The sequence below is a fragment of the Dysidea avara genome, chromosome 5, assembly GCF_963678975.1.
Source record: "Dysidea avara chromosome 5, odDysAvar1.4, whole genome shotgun sequence".
NCBI lineage: Eukaryota > Metazoa > Porifera > Demospongiae > Dictyoceratida > Dysideidae > Dysidea > Dysidea avara.
In genome coordinates, this window is record NC_089276.1 from 22,627,377 (window position 1) to 22,644,792 (window position 17,416).

At 39.4% G+C, this 17,416-nt stretch overlaps 2 long non-coding RNA genes across 4 annotated transcripts in view; one reads left to right on the top strand and one right to left on the bottom strand.

Moving 5' to 3' along the window:
- Positions 1 to 2,190: 2,190 nt before the first annotated feature.
- Positions 2,191 to 17,416, top strand: part of LOC136256079 (uncharacterized) — a 236,119-nt gene continuing 220,893 nt past the window's right edge. The window contains exons 1-3 of one of the 2 annotated variants that reach the window (XR_010701303.1): positions 2,191 to 2,537; positions 2,997 to 3,132; positions 3,576 to 3,705. This is a non-coding gene — a long non-coding RNA (uncharacterized lncRNA). The remainder of the gene's footprint in view (positions 2,538 to 2,996; positions 3,133 to 3,575; positions 3,706 to 17,416) is intronic. The other variant, XR_010701304.1, reaches the window with a different exon arrangement.
- Positions 4,418 to 5,562, bottom strand: LOC136256402 (uncharacterized). Of its 2 annotated transcripts, none has more exons than XR_010701505.1 (5): positions 5,287 to 5,562; positions 5,170 to 5,217; positions 5,073 to 5,123; positions 4,568 to 4,627; positions 4,418 to 4,511 (listed from the first exon to the last, which is right to left on the bottom strand). It is a non-coding gene; the product is annotated as an uncharacterized lncRNA (long non-coding RNA). The 2 variants fall into 2 exon arrangements; XR_010701506.1 differs by having other exon boundaries at positions 4,564 to 4,627.

Here is a 17,416-nt window from a genome sequence, read left to right on the forward strand (position 1 = left end):
TTGATGCAAGTAGCTACCATAGTAATGTGGTTATTGAATATATAGTCAAAATGCAAAATTTTAATTCACATGTATATACTCATTTCAGAAGTATTGTAAGGGTGTGCAACAACAGTTTCAGAATCAACAAACTTTGGTTTATTATACAGTACTTTTAACAGTTGTTTGTTTTTATCTGCTTTACCAGTTAGGCACTGGAGGCAAAGCCTGTACGAGGTGTTTACCACGAGACAGGGAACCTAGACGAAAATTGTTGACTAAAGTGAAACGAGACAAATACCTAGAAGGGGTTTTTAAAAATCCATCCCTAGCCTGACTTTGATCCGCAGGCCACCCGGATACCGGCCAAGCGCCACACTCCACTGGACAATTGTTGAAGCGGAAGTAGTGATGCACCGATACCGATACTAGTATCGGTATCGGCCCGATACTAGTATCGGTATCGGCCCTATTTTGGCGGTATCGGACTTGTATCGGTAAAGCTATAAATTCCCGATACTTTAGATGACGTCACTTAATTATTTATCAAGATGGCGGCGTACGTAGCGCATTGAACAGAGTTGAGCAAAAGCCATGAATTTCTTAAAAGAAGCCAGTTACTAGCATTAATAGTACAGTGGAGACTGAAGTAAGCCACGAAATTAGATTCATTGAAGCCATAAACTATTATCTTCACGTAATTGATAGCCACAAAACCAGCAAACTGCAGTTGATGGGATTAGCAAATGGTTTAGTGAGCTAAATCACTAGCTGTTCCTTGTGAGAAATTCCTGTGGGGCAAAGTATCGGTATCGGCCATTTCTGGCCTCAAATGTATTGGTATCGGCCATTTCTGGCCTCAAATGTATCGGTATCGGCCATTTCTGGCCTCAAATGTATCGGTATCGGCCATTTCTGACCTCAAATGTATCGGTATCGGATCGGTAGTGAAAAAGTGGTATCGGTGCATCACTAAGCGGAAGTACAACCTACTACAATGGTACCAATCACCTAAAAAATGTTTGCCAGTACTTCCATTTGTATATACACACATTTAAATCCTCAAGAAATTAGGATACCCCTCTACTAAGGATACTTTTCCATGGTCCCATTTGTATTCTGTTCAGTTCATCCCAAGGTGTTCATGCGATCACACCTAGTACTTCACATGAACAGAATTGCGGCCAATGAGATCCAAGTATTTTCACTGTATAGTACAACATTCACATGTGACTGCTAGATACATGTCAGATTAAAATGTGTGCTATACAACCATCAAATACTACACTTTCCAAATCTGCTACAAGTATATAATGTTGGTCACACTGACTCATGCAAGCTCCCTGATTATCAACAGTAAGTCATATTATCAAAGAATATAATACCAGTTCATCAAAATGTTTTTAAGGTCTATATGGTACTGTATCAAGGATGACATAACTGGATATCTCTTTGGATTAAACTTAACACTGAGTGACATAATTATATAGTTAGAATTTGTGCAATGCGGGGTATCCATTCTGAGAGAGAAAAGATATCTAAACTGTTCAGTCTAATTAGACTTTATGTCTGTAGCACTACAGCTAGTAACTGAGTCTAGTTAGTCAGCCACCACTGTACTGGAAGATACATACTAACGTACGTATGAAACTTTCACAAACATACATTACTGTATGTATAACAATGTCACATAAGGTGATCATGCCACATATATAAGCTACGTACATGGAAATTTGATTTACCAGTTCTGTATGTGTTCTTACAAATGCACGGTTAACCACTGCACACTAGTTACAATGCCTTAGTTACTTAACAAGCCATATTATCTGAAATGATGTACCCACTATGCTGTTTGCTGCGGCAGCTGTTTCACCTCAAATTATGTTGTCTTTGTCTCAGGAATTCAGTTTGCAGCACAACTCAGCATCTGTCTTATCAGGAGCTCCGGACTTCATGAGCTCCGGTCTCCGTCCCTATCCTTAGTAAGATCAGATGGGTTGCACTGAATCGATCTGCCAGATTGAAACTTCTCAAAAAGTAGTATCTACGGTCTGTACATTCCACTCCTTGTCCTTACTCACAACGATTGTCACGAGTAACAATTTATGCTCATAACAAAGCCATGGAGAGTGGAAATTTGACTGAAATTACACTTGCTAGAATCCGAGAATCATGGCCATCGTCTTAAATTTCATCAGAACCATCCGTGGTTTCCTTTTCCTACTTCTTTTCTTTAAAATACACGAAACAACTTCACTGCAAAGACTGAATACGCCATGCGCATGGCATAGAAGCCCGAGTAGTCAACCTATTATCTTAAAGTATATGGATAAATAGTCCAAAGGTACATGGTGCGTTAGTTTGGACTATCGGTCCATACGAGCACTAGAGTAGTGTACGGTATTGGAATACGGAGTGATTAGCAGTATACTAGCTACACTGCTTTAGGCTTCTCACAATCAATCTTGCCACAGTGTTCTGTGCTGAATACTCAGCGAGCGAGTCCATCTCGGAGTCGATTGACCTGGACCAGTTGGATTTGAGTGATGCTTGTGTAGGTACGTGTTTAGTTTTATATACTTTGTGCTTATTTCTGCATTTATAAGTGAAGTTCTTAAAATGTAGTATAGACTCTGCCTTCTGTCCCTCCAGTCACTGATTAGTATCAAGCTGGGACTACACTGTGCCATTTATGTACTTATTTGGTATTATTTCCCACCAGCATCAGTGGTGCTAGAGCATTTCTAGATGCTTTAATTTGCACCAATGAATGTTCAGCCCCCTACCCTACCCCCCACACAGGCCTGTTAAGTCCAAAGCTGTCCTAACGTAGGAGCCATGATTGAACTATCCTCCTGCCTATGGCTTAGTACTTTTACTTTGTGCTGTTTTTTTTTTTGTTTGTTTGTTTTTGTGCAGCTTTGGTGAATCTATCTTCATGCTTTAATCCTTTGTGATGACGTTTCACTTTCTTGAAAATTTTCAGCTATGCTACAGTAATCTTTTAATCTTTATAGGGCTGCACTGAAAATCAGTATTCAGTTACTGAGTGGATCCCCTGTTAAAAAATTACAATTACAATCTACCAAAGATACCGTGGGTTGCTACACTTGATTTTCAACCAATATCTCATGCTGCTAACATAATAAGCAGGTAAAATTTCCCATCCGGAATTATATTGGGTACGTACTGTACTGCCAGCCAGTTTGCATAGACTTTTGTCTGTATGCAATTAGGGACAGTAATCCTATAAATACTGATGTGTGAACATAATTTTGTTACAAGCCATCAATTAAAAATGTACTAGTCAGTGACTGTAATTTATGTGATGCATTCTAATTTTATTTCAACATTCACACTGTACTATAATTTTCTCACTTACTTGTACAGTAATTATTAATTATAGGTGTGAAAAAACACAGGCATGTGAATACTAGTACTAGTGAATACATATTGTAGTGTATGTAGTTAAAGAGTGAGTCGCTTCCATACAATAGATCCATGCATGTCTACTGCATGTGTGCGTATGTGAGATGAGCATGTGTATGTGTGAGTGTGTAAAGTTGTGTATATGTGTCTGTCCTTATCTCCCACAGCAGGTGATAGTCCAGGTGGGACTTTAGGTGCCCACACACTCACCTGTGTGACATGGTGCAGCCTCCTGCAGGTTACCAGTACATAGCTACTAGGATATTCAAGCCTACCTAGTGAACCAGCACTGTGTAGGTGTGTGTATGTATGTGTGTGTGTGTGTGTGTGTAGTGTACGTGTAGTGTGTGTAGTGTACGTGTAGTGTGTGTGTGTATGTGTGTTTGTGTGTGCTATGTGTGCGTTTTTGTGTGTTGTGTGTGCTTAGTATATGTGTGTAGTATGTATGCAATGCTTGTAGGACATCTGACATTTTCTGGCCAAAATTGGTGTTTGTCTGAGCATATTAGCAAGGATTGTGTATGTGTGTGTAGTGTAGTGCTTGTGTGTATTGTAATGTAGTATATGTGCGTAGTATAGTGCAGTGCGTGTGTGTGTGTGTGTGTGTGTGTGTATTGTACTATAGTGCATGTGTGGTGTAGTGTAGTGTGTGTAATGTAGTGTAGTGCGCACATGTGAGTAGTGTAGTGCGCACATGTGAGTAGTGTAGTGCGCACATGTGAGTAGTGTAGTGCGCATGTGTGTAGTGTGCTTAATGTGGCGTAGTGTGCATAATATGGTGTAGTATGTAGTATGTGTGTGTGTATGTATGTATGTGCGTGCGTGTGTGCGTGTGTGTGGTGTTCGGTGTGTGTGTGTGTGTGTGTGTGTGTGTGTGTGTGTGTGTGTGTGTGTGTGTGTGTGTGTGTGTGTGTGTGTGTGTGTGTAATGCATAAAAGTAAACTCCTACGATAGATGTGGTGACTTAACCCCTGCACCACTCACTTTACTACCAGTTAACCCAACAAAATTATAAAGTCAAAGTATAGTAAATATCAAATCGAACAAAAACACATAGTTAGGTAGCAGCTATTACTGTTTGTCATATTGCCAATCCTCAACAGCTACATGGGGAAAAACCATGCATTTAATATGTCTTACACTAGTACAGCTCACCTACACAAATAAATCATTTCTGTGAGCAGGTGTTGACTGAGTCTCAACTAATCACGTAGCTCAACTGCAAGGAAAGCATTAGTTACGCACAATTTCTTTTGACAACACAGAAGTATGCAATGTGTGTAGAGGTACGTTATTGTTATTAGAGCTTTACAGTGACCAGCACTTAAGGTCTGACAGTAACATGTGCTGCAGCCTTTGGATTACCTAACCTAACAGGAACTGGAGACTTTAAATAATTACCTAGATAACAATAAGGTGTAACAGAAAAGGGCCAAAGTAAGGAAAAAATTCCTCCTACCCCAGAATTTGGACTGCAGGCCACCCAATGTCTAGTTCAGCGCAACACTCAGTCTCCTCCAGGAGGGATGAATATTCTTCCTTTAAACCTAAGTATTTATTAAGTATGTAAGCCAAACATTCGTAGAACAGGAAACAGAAACAAACTGTTGATTTACATACAGGTAGACATGCTATGCACTGCGCAGCCAAAAAACTCAACTCACTGAACAATTGCTGGATTTCCTCCCTTCTTCACTTTTCTTGAAAAACTGTACCTAGGAGTGAATGATATGGTCATTGTGGACACATCTTTTTACATACCTGGAGAAGTCATCGTAGGTTGGTTTTATGTCACACAGCTGTTACCGGCTATGTAAATCATAAACATTTGACAATCATCAATGGTTACTGTAGCAACAATACTTCTAACACACCCACCTTACAGAGTTTGCATCATGCTGGTGACACCAGACCATCACACATCACTGATATCATGCTCGTAGTTCCTTATAACCACACTGTGATTAAAATGAACACAGCAAACACAATGTGAAATAGCTACCATATTAATAGTCAAATACCAACCCAGGGTATCTGCACAACACTTCAATTACATGAACAGCTGTGTTCCTTTCCTACTAACACTTTAATGAATATGCGAAATTCATTGACAAACACACACACACACATACGTACACTGAACATTACACACACACACACGCTGCACAATACACATATACACTGCACAATACACACACACAGTGCACACACACACACACACACACACACACACACACACTAAACCACATTATGCACACTACACACACGCGCACTACACTACTCACACGTATGCACTACACTACTCACACGTATGCACTACACTACACACATATGCACTACACTACATACACTACACACACTATATTACAATACACACACGCACTGTACTACACTACACACATGTACTACATTACAATACTGTCACACACGCACTACACTACCCACATACACTACATTACAATACACACACACACGCACTACACTACACATACATACATACACAATCCTTGCTAATATGCAAGGACAAACACCAATTTTGGCTGGAAAATCTCACGATTTGGTCGTGAGATACACGATTTCAGCCTTGATATCACGACCACTTGCTGGTCTCACGGTTTCTCACAATTTTCAATAAAATTTCCTAAGGCACGCTAAATCTCCTTGATTTAAGCCCCAAAACGTCTTGTAGCAGGTATCACGTGATCAGTTAATTAGAATAGTAGGGCACCTCTTAATTTGAGCTGGAAATTTTGGCAGTTTCCCGTATTTTTGACTGTGTCACGAGTCAATACGCTGAGCATTATTTAAAGGTGAAATCTTTTGAGAAAAGACTCAGCACACATGGAAGGTGAAGAATAAGGTGAAATCCTACCAGTTGTGTTATTACAAATGTCTATTGCTTAATTTCGGTTGTTGTGAGGTGTAGCTACTTGTGCGGAAATTCTGTGTTGAACACTGAATCCACTGCTGGATACTGATTACTCAAGAAATGAGAGGTGGTTTCAACAATGAATCACTGGTGAACTAGTACATCAACCGAGTCGAAAAACTGATTATTTTATTATTATTATTATTAGCACTTTAGTGACCAGCACTGAAGAATATCACGTGATTCAACGATAGAGCAAAGATAGTATGTTCTTATTATAGTAGGCTACACTGTAGCATAGAGATGTTATAAACAGCAATATTACACCCACATAGCTAGCTAGGTGTGCCTTTAAAAACATTTTTTTGTTAAAGCAAATGTATGTGCATGAGCCCCATCACAAAGATGGTAGGCTTCACAGCTGCATGGGGGGTGGATGACTGGCTTTCTCACGACCAGGTCTGCTTCCAGGTTGAGAGGTCTGTAGAAATGCTCTAGCACCACTGATGCTGGTGGGAAGTAATACCAAATAATTACATAAATGGCACAGTGTAGTCCCAGCTTGATACTAATCAGTGACTGGAGGGACAGAAGGCAGAGTCTGTACTACATTTTAAGAACTTCACTTATAAATGCAGAAATTATATAAAACTAAACACGTACCTACACAAGCATCACTCAAATCCAACTGGTCCAGGTCAATCGACTCCGAGATGGACTCGCTCGCTGACACAGAACACTGTGGCACGATTGATTGTGGGAAGCCTAAAGCAGCGTAGCTAGTATACTGCTAATCACTCCGTATTCCAATACCGTACACTACTTATTTATTTATTTGTACTGAGCAGTCAGCCCTGCTGGTATGCTCAGGAAAAAAAACAACAAAAAACAGTTCTAACTTAACATACAGTAAACCAATTGTTCAACTAATTACAAGCTAGTACTAGTTTGGTAATATGATTGTAAAAGTGATGTGAACGAATCTGGATCAGACGTTTCAATGATGTTAACAGGCAAGGTGTTCCATTCTTTAACAGTTCTTGAGAAGTAGCTGCTCTGATATGATCTGGTGGATGATGATGGTCCATACGAGCACTAGAGTCTGTACTACTCTAGTGCTCGTATGGACCGATAGTCCAAACTAACGCACCATGTACCTTTGGACTATTTATCCATATACTTTAAGATAATGGGTTGGAGTAGTAGCCCCATTCTAAATGGCGGCCGAAAAGTGGGCGTGGTTTTGGAAAGGGTCTAAATAGCCGAGATAGATAGCATAGATAATAGCATAGATATACTAAACATACTGTATCTATGATAATAGTGACACAGGAGCACGTGCCTGGAGTTACAGCTGTTATCAAGTCTCAGTACCAGTAAGCCGGTTGTTTGTGCTAGCTGAAACGAGACGCAGTACGGTCAGCCGATCCTCGACAAGGGTGATGGTGCATGCTCATTGATACCGGTGTACTTGTTTATAGTTAATTTACTCTTGTGATCAGCAAAGCAGAATTACGTTTAGTTTGGCAATATCATATGGCAATATCTCCTGCAAATTATAGACCAATCTCACTAACATCAGTCCTTTGTAAAGTAATGGAACATGTTATTTTTCACCATATAATGTCCTTTTTTACATCACTAAACACTTTAAATCCTCTACAACATGGATTCAGGCCCAACCACTCCTGCCAAATACAACTAGTTGATTTTATAGATGAGATCCAACGATCTATGAATAGCCAGCAACAGACTGATTTATTGTTTATAGACTTTTCTAAGGCTTTTGACACAGTTCCTCACAAAAGACTATTAAACAAATTAAAATTCTATGGTATACGAGGGCCTCTTCTTCAATGGATCTCTTCCTGGCTAACCAAACGATATCAAAGGGTAATTGTTGATGGAGAATCATCTAGCGCAACAACTGTTAAGTCTGGGGTACCACAGGGTACTGTACTAGGCCCCCTTATGTTTCTTGTATATATTAATGACATAAATGAAAACATTACATCTTCAGTTCGATTGTTTGCTGATGACTGTGTTATTTACAAGACTGTTACAACACCGCAAGATTCAAAGCAGTTACAGGAAGACTTACTTAAAATATGTGAATGGACTCACAAATGGCAAATGAAAATAAATGTTGAGAAATGTGCTGTGCTGAGGTGTACTCGTTCCCTGAACCCCATACAATATACGTATACCTTATCAGGTCATAATGTCGATATAAAGAAGTGCCATACATACTTAGGTGTATAGCGATTGATAACACTATGTCATGGTCATCACATATACAAACAGTAAGTAACAGAGCAACCAAAGTGCTAAATTTTATTAAACGAAACCTAAACAACTGCCCATCTGATACTAAAAGAACAGCGTATTTAACATTGGTTCGACCAATTATGGAATATGCCGCCCCAGTTTGGGATCCGTATTATAACACTGACATTTATAAGTTAGAAAAGGTACAAAGAAGAGCTGCTCGATGGATTTTATCAGATTACTCCAGAAATAGTGTTATATCATTATTGTCCTCTCTTAGTATACCTACATTACAACAACGCCGTCAGTCATCAAGATTAACACTATTCTATAAAATAATTAATGATACACTACCGATCTCCATCCCCTCACATTATCAAAGAACTCAATTTTGTACCAGGCAACATCACCCCAATCATTTCATTCTGCCACAAGCAACCCTCAACACCTATAAATATAGTTATTATCCTAGAACTGTTAAAGACTGGAATGAGTTGCCAATTAATATAATAGAATCAAAAAATTTGGATGAATTTATTTACTTACTTAACCTTCACTACTGTAATTAATTATCAAATTGCATGTATGTATGTATGTATTTGATTGTACCATTTGGGGTTTTCACCCCCTGGGCAAACCAGCTGAGCTGACTGCCCAGTACCTAATCTTAAATCTTAAATCATCGTTTTAAGAATCCCTAGAAATACAGCTGATAAATGAATGACTCTGAGTGGTGCTGCACTGTGTGGAGGCACCTGCACAAGTCTTGTATGGTGGGGCCACCATAGCCAGACTAGGGCTAGAGTCAGACTGAACTTGCAACTTCATTACTGCTATGTGGTCACGGTTTTAATAGGTGTACCGTGTTTAATTGCTACTGTGTTTAATTCAGGTGGGGTCTATTCTACGGAACAGAACGGGAGAGAGAACCATCACTAATAATTGATGAGAAAACATGCATGATTACAAACAAATTATATATTATGTGTTATGTGTCCTCGGACAACATGCGACCACATGTCTGACCAACAGTGGACAGCAGTGGGCATGGCAAGGAAAAAAAATTATATTTAAGTACAAAACTAAAGTTACAGCTTAAATTATATACAGATTAAAAACAGTCCGGGTTGATTGTCCATTCTTTAGAGTTCCTACCATAAAATATTCTCTGTGAAGCAGAAATTGAGGCACTGGCCATCTTGAACAAAAGATTTCTAGCACTTCCCTTGGAAAATAGGGATACTTACTGGGTAAAATTTATCACATCCTTAATTGCAGCAATAGAACTAGGTTGAAAATGGCCCAAAACACTGACTTCCACAGTTCTGTAGCAGTGAGGAATCTTCAAACGATCCAATTTAGCCAAAAGCTGTACATACTCAGGTTTATAAAGTTTGCGGTTGTGTGCAGACTCCAAAAGATGTATTGAGTCCAATGGACATGTAAGCTCTATAATGCCCATCGATGCAGAGTGTCTGTTATAGATGACAACATCGGGTCTGTAAGGAGTGACTAAGACATTGGAGGGGATGGTTTCAGGAGGAGAGTCATTAAAACGATGTCCCTGCAGGTCCGCATAGACACTGACCATCTGGCAATCAGAAAAGAGAGTAATTAACTGAGAAATTAAAGTGAACAGTACTTGATTATGTCTATAGGTGTACCTTTGTTGGGATAGTGCTACTGGGCAACCACCTAAAATATGAGCGGTAGTTGGCTGGTTAGAGTCACAAAGGGTACACTTGGCACCACATTGTATGTGCCAGCGACGCAGGTTAACAGCAGTAGGCAGAGTGTCCGAGGATGCTCTCAACAAGAAAGAAAGTTGCCCAGGGTGAAATCCAGTCATTAACTTATTCCATGTTCTGCAGCTAGTTTCTAACCTAGCAGAATCCAAAAATTTGCATTGCACAGTGAGTTGATTGAGATGGGCTTCACTGTCAGAAGTAATTTTACTAGTCAAATCATCCTTAGCTCTCTTGTAAAGAGACCGTGCTGATGGCATACCGGACAATTGGCTTTGGGCAGCCGACAATATGGAATAATCTTGATTCTGGAACTGCAGAAAATCATTACCAAGATGGAGATGCAAGCCCAATTCCTGCAGCTGAGGATCAGATGATGCACAGATACATGAAAGCAAACTAAGTTTTGCCTCTCTTGACACACAAGAGACACTGGGGCAACAAATTCCCGGATAGTATAGGATTACCCGAGTAGCATTCCTTGGAAGCTGTAACCATTTCTTAAGATAACGACTGACCATAGATTCGAGTTGTTTAATAGTATGGTTAGTGATTGCATCAACACATAGATGGAATCTTAACAGTGACAAGATGTAATTCCTATAAATCCAGAGCTTATACTCTCCCCTAACAGGAAGAGAATCAGTAGCTGTTAGTAAACCAGATAGACGAGAAGTCATATTCTTGTTTGCAATAGATTTGGTAGCTGACAAAGACACATCAATTAGTTTCCCCAGAAATTTTGTGCCACCCTCAGTAATCAATTTTGTGGTCCCACCTGATAACGGAATTCTCTGTGACAAATGTTTAGAGCCATCAAATAGAAATGAAACGCACTTTGAAGGCTTAAGTGTTAGATCCAAGTCTGCAGCTTTCTTGTCAATCTCTTGGAGCACAGAAGAATGGGTTTCCAAATTGGTGGAAATCAAGGTAGCATCATCGGCATAACCCTTCACTGAATGGGCAATTGAATCGACAAATTTTGGAGAAGATTTCCAACTGGATTTAACAGTGGCAGGTTTATCAGTAAGAGGCACAAACCTCTTTGCCCTCTTACCACAAGGTTTCCAGTCCACCTGGTGGAGGTCAGCTTCTTCAAATATCATTGTATCTATGTCTTCCTTATACACAAGTTTACAGAAACCATTAAACAGATACTTGTCAATACGAGCTTTATACCAACCAGGTTCTTCATCACCACTCTCGGACCATTTAATGTATGCAAAAGAACCAACAGGAGGTTGGACTAAACTGCGGAACGGAACGCTTTCTCAAATTGAAGCCTGCAGTTTACCCTTGCTGAAACTGCTCCGTACATGTTATCGACGGACCTTCAGAGGGTGTTCAAGAAAGATAGAAACAATTAAAGGACTGATTGTGGGTTCTTATTGGTTGTCATTAGTAACGAAGTACTTATTGTGGGATTAACTGTCTCAGTGATGAATTTATCACGAAGGGTATTTAATTCATTGCTTGTTTCATCAAGGCTAATAGTATGTGAGTTGTTTATGCTTACTTATACACTCTGGGGCCTGGGCCGGTGTTTCAATTATGCATCTGTACACTGGAGGTACACTACATTATACATAGAAAGCAAGGAGACAAGAAAGAGTCAGTGGAATTAACTCAGTCAAAAAGTTAAGGAATTTCATGCAGTGTGAGGAGCAATGATACTGACGGACTGGGCCGTGTGCTATAAGGAGGCTATATTCTGTGAGCATCAATAAAGTGGCATGCCTGAATCCATTAACTACTGCAGTGGACTAAATCCAGTAGTGAGTTGAAAAGTTTCTGTTTTCAACTGCTAGTTTTAATCAGTACTTGAGACCAACCAGATCTCCTAAGACTCCCATGTATATATACTATCTAATCCAAAACAGCCAAGCTGTAAAAAAAGTGTGCGGCCCTCAGAAAGGCTATGGTGAAAAAAAAAGTGAAATCCAAGGTGGCGGCCAAGAAATGGCTGTGATGGTAGGTTAATGGTAAAAATTTTAATAATGACAATTCAGGTAAATTTTGTGAAGTGGCACAAAAATTCACCTGAATTGTCGTTATTAAAATTTTTACCATTAACCTACCATCACAGCCATTTCTTGGCCGCCACCTTGGATTTCACATCTTTTTTCACCATAGCCTTTCTGAGGGCCGCACACTTTTTTTACAGCTTGGCTGTTTTGGATTAGATTTCATTTCTTTTTATATTTGCATACCCAAAGCCGGCCTATGGCCAGCTTTGGGACTTTTTTAATCTATGTTTTTTTTCTTTACTACAGGAAGAAGAAAAGATCAAGTAGATATACTTTAAATATTTTATCAATAAATGTACAAATTATATATATGTGACCGGATTTGCGAAAAGGGGTCTTCCACACACATCCAATTTACGAACTTTGGCAGTTCATAATGTCAGATAGGAAAATAGTATTGCCTTGAAATTTGGACAGTGATGAGTAACAACATAGGTTAATACATGAACAAAATTTCAGGTTAGCATCTCCTTTGAGCACAAAGGTATGGTCATTCAAGTTCATAGAATTGGATGTGTGTGGAAGACCCTTTTTCATAAATCCGGTCACATATAATACATATGTGACCGGATTTGCGAAAAGGGGCCTTCCACACATCCAATTTGCCAACTTTGACAATTGATAACTTCAGATTGGAAAGAGCTATTGCCTTGAAATTTGGGCAGTGGTGATTTCTTTGCAGCTGAACTCTCTACATGATGGTTTCTTTGTAGCTGAACTCTCTACAAGGTAATTTCTTCTAGCTGATCTCTCTACAGGGAGATTTGTTTGTAGCTGAACTATCTACAAGGTAACTTCTTCTAGCTGATCTCTCTACAGGGTGATTTGTTTGTAGCTGAATTCTGTACAGGTGATTTGTTTGCAGCTGAGCTCTTTACGGTTTCTTTGTAGCTGAACTCTCTACAAGGTAACTTCTTCTAACTGATCTTTCTACAGGGTGATTTGTTTGTAGCTGAACTATCTACAAGGTAATTTCTTCTAGCTGATCTCTCTACAGGGTGATTTGTTTGTAGCTGAATTCTGTACAGGTGATTTGTTTGCAGCTGAGCTCTTTACGGTTTCTTTGTAGCTGAACTCTCTACAAGGTAACTTCTTCTAACTGATCTTTCTACAGGGTGATTTGTTTGTAGCTGAACTATCTACAAGGTAATTTCTTCTAGCTGATCTCTCTACAGGGTGATTTGTTTGTAGTTGAATTCTGTACAGGTGATTTGTTTGCAGCTGAGCTCTTTACAGAATGGTTTCTTTGTAGCTGAACTCTCTACAAGGTAACTTTTCTAGCTGATGTCTCTACAAGGTGACTAGTTTGTAGCTGAACTCTCTACATGGTGGTTTCTTTTTGTAACTGAACTTTCTACAAGGTGACTTCTTCTAGCTGATCTTTCAATAGGGTGATTTGTTTGTAGCTTCACTCTCTACAAGGTAACTTCTTCTAGCTGATCTCTCTACAGGAAGATTTGTTTGTAGCTGAACTCTCTACAGGTGATTTGTTTGTAGCTGAATTCTGTACAGGTGATTTGTTTGCAGCTGAGCTCTTTACAGAATGGTTTCTTTGTAGCTGAACTCTCTGAAAGGTAACTTCTTCTAACTGATCTTTCTACAGGGCAATTTGTTTGTGGCAGAATTTTATACAGGGTGATTTCTTTGCAGCTGAACTCTCTACAAGGTAACTTCTTCTAGCTGATCTCTCTACAGGGAGATTTGTTTGTAGCTGAACTCTCTACAGGTGATTTGTTTGAAGCTGAACTCTCTAAATGATGGTTTCTTTGTAGCTGAACTCTCTACAAGTAAACTTCTTCTAACTGATCTCTCTACTGGGTGATCTGCTTGTAGCTGAACTATCTACAAGATAACTTCTTCTAGCTTATCTCCCTACATGGTGATTTGTTTGTAGCTGAATTCTGTATAGGTGATTTGTTTGCAGCTGAGCTCTTTAAATAATGGTTTCTTTGTAGCTGAACTCTCTCAAGGTAACTTCTTCTAGCTGATGTCTTTACAGGGTCACTAGTTTGTAGCTGAATTCTCTACATGGTGGTTTCTTTGTAACTGAACTCTCTACAAGGTAACTTTTTCTAGCTCATCTTTCTACAGGGTGATTTATTTGTAGCTGAATTCTGTACAGATGATTTGTTTGCAGCTGAGCTCTTTAAAGAATGGTTTCTTTGTAGCTGAACTCTCTACAAGGTAACTTCTTCTAGCGGATGTCTCTACAAAGTCACTAGTTTGTAGCTGAGCTCTCTACATGGTGGTTTCTTTGTAACTGAACTCTCTACAAGGTGACCTCTTCTAGCTGATCTTTCTACAGGGTGATTTGTTTGAAGCTGAATTCTGTACAGGTGATTTGTTTGCAGCTGAGCTCTTTACAGAATGGTTTCTTTGTAGCTGAACTCTCTACAAGGTAATTTCTTCTAGCTGATCTCTCTACAGGGAGATTTGTTTGTAGCTGAACTCTCTACAAGGTAACTTTTCTAGCTGATGTCTCTACAAGGTGGCTAGTTTGTAGCTGAACTCTCTACATGGTAGATTCTTTGTAACTGAACTTTCTACAAGGTGACTTCTTCTAGCTGATCTTTCAATAGGATGATTTGTTTGTAGCTTCACTCTCTACAAGGTAACTTCTTCTAGCTGATCTCTCTACAGGGAGATTTGTTTGAAGCTGAACTTTCTAAATGATGGTTTCTTTGTAGCTGAACTCTCTACAAGGTAATTTCTTCTAGCTGATCTCTCTACAGGAAGATTTGTTTATAGCTGAACTATCTACAAGGTAACTTCTTCTAGCTGATCTCTCTACAGGGAGATTTGTTTGTAGCTGAACTCTCTACAGGTGATTTGTTTGAAGCTGAACTTTCTAAATGATGGTTTCTTTGTAGCTGAACTCTCTACAAGGTAATTTCTTCTAGCTGATCTCTCTACAGGGAGATTTGTTTGTAGCTGAACTATCTACAAAGTAACTTCTTCTAGCTGATCTCTCTACAGGATGATTTGTTCGTAGCTGAATTCTGTACAGGTGATTTGTTTGCAGCTGAGCTCTCTACATGGTGGTTTCTTTGTAGCTGAACTCTCTACAAGGTAATTTCTTCTAGCTGATCTCTCTACAGGGAGATTTGTTTGTAGCTGAACTATCTACAAGGTAACTTCTTCTAGCTGATCTCTCTACAGGGTGATTTGTTCGTAGCTGAATTCTGTACTGGTGATTTGTTTGCAGCTGAGCTCTTTACAAAATGGTTTCTTTGTAGCTGAACTCTCTACAAGGTAACTTCTTCTAACTGATCTTTCTACAGGGCAATTTGTTTGTGGCAGAATTTTATACAGGGTGATTTCTTTGCAGCTGAACTCTCTACATGGTGGTTTCTTTGTAGCTGAACTCTCTACAAGGTAACTTCTTCTAGCTGATCTCTCTACAGGGTGATTTGTTTGTAGCTGAACGATCTACAAGGTAACTTCTTCTAGCTGATCTCTCTACAGGGTGGTTTCTTTGTAGCTGAACTCTCTACAAGGTAATTTCTTCTAGCTGATCTCTCTACAGGGAGATTTGTTTGTAGTTGAATTCTGTACAGGTGATTTGTTTGCAGCTGAGCTCTTTACAGAATGATTTCTTTGTAGCTGAACTCTCTAAAAGGTAACTTCTTATAACCGATCTTTCTACAGGGTAATTTGTTTCTGGCAGAATTTTCTACAGGGTGATTTCTTTGCAGCTGAACTCTCTACATGGTGGTTTCTTTGTAGCTGAACTCTCTACAAGGTAATTTCTTCTAGCTGATCTCTCTACAGGGAGATTTGTTTGTAGCTGAACTATCTACAAGGTAACTTCTTCTAGCTGATCTCTCTACAGGGTGATTTGTTCGTAGCTGAATTCTGTACTGGTGATTTGTTTGCAGCTGAGCTCTTTACAAAATGGTTTCTTTGTAGCTGAACTCTCTACAAGGTAACTTCTTCTAACTGATCTTTCTACAGGGCAATTTGTTTGTGGCAGAATTTTATACAGGGTGATTTCTTTGCAGCTGAACTCTCTACATGGTGATTTCTTTGCAGCTGAACTCTCTACATGGTGGTTTCTTTGTAGCTGAACTCTCTAGAAGGTAACTTCTTCTAGCTGATCTCTCTACAGGGTGATTTGTTTGTAGCTGAACGATCTACAAGGTAACTTCTTCTAGCTGATCTCTCTACAGGGTGGTTTCTTTGTAGCTGAACTCTCTAAAAGGTAACTTCTTCTATTGATCTCTCCACAGGGCTATTTGTTTGTAGCTGAACTCTCTACGTAGTGGTTTCTTTGTAGCTGAATTCTACAAGGTGATTTTTTCTAGCTGAACTATCCCTTTCCATAGTTGCATGAACTCCCTACAAGATAACTTCTTCTAGCTGATCTCTCTACAGGGTGACTTGTGTGTAGCTGATCTCTATACAGGTTTCTTGTTTCTAGCTGATCTCTTGAATTCTCTTCAGGGTGACTGCTCTATTAGGATGACTGCTCTATTAGAGTATCTCGATCTCGCACTTGCTGCACCAAGTTGGATTTCGTGTTATAACTCCGTGGCTTTAAGTCTGATTCTTCTACACTATTTATGAGCCTTTCTAAGATGATTACTCCATCTGTACAACGATTTTCAAAGCATTACCCCAAGCGGTTTATCTGGTAGGCGTGGCAAGCAGTCGTTTTTTTATTAGCTAATCTCGATTGCGTAATTGTTACACACTGTTGGTTTTTTCGTTGTATCTTCCTGTTTTTTAGCTCGATTTCTTTCAAACCACAAAAGGTTTGAGGTTCAATAGTTAACCTATTCACCCACCAATTTTCAGCTTCTTCCCATACGCGGTTTACCCTGTAGGCGTGCCAACATATTGGTGTTATTTTTCGTGCATAATCGCTCATAACTCTTTGCCTGTTTATCGTATTCCAGCCAAAGTTGGTACCGAGATGCGCCTTTACATCCCCCTTCTGTGTGCCAAATTTCAAGGCAATCGGATATGGCGTTCGAGTTTTATAGCAGTTTTTGTAAGTGTGCGACAAGAAAAAGAAAAATAAGAAGAAGAAGAGGAAGAAAAAAAAACGAAGAAACTGAGCCAATTTTTGAAGTCGCATATCTCGGGAATGCGCGAAG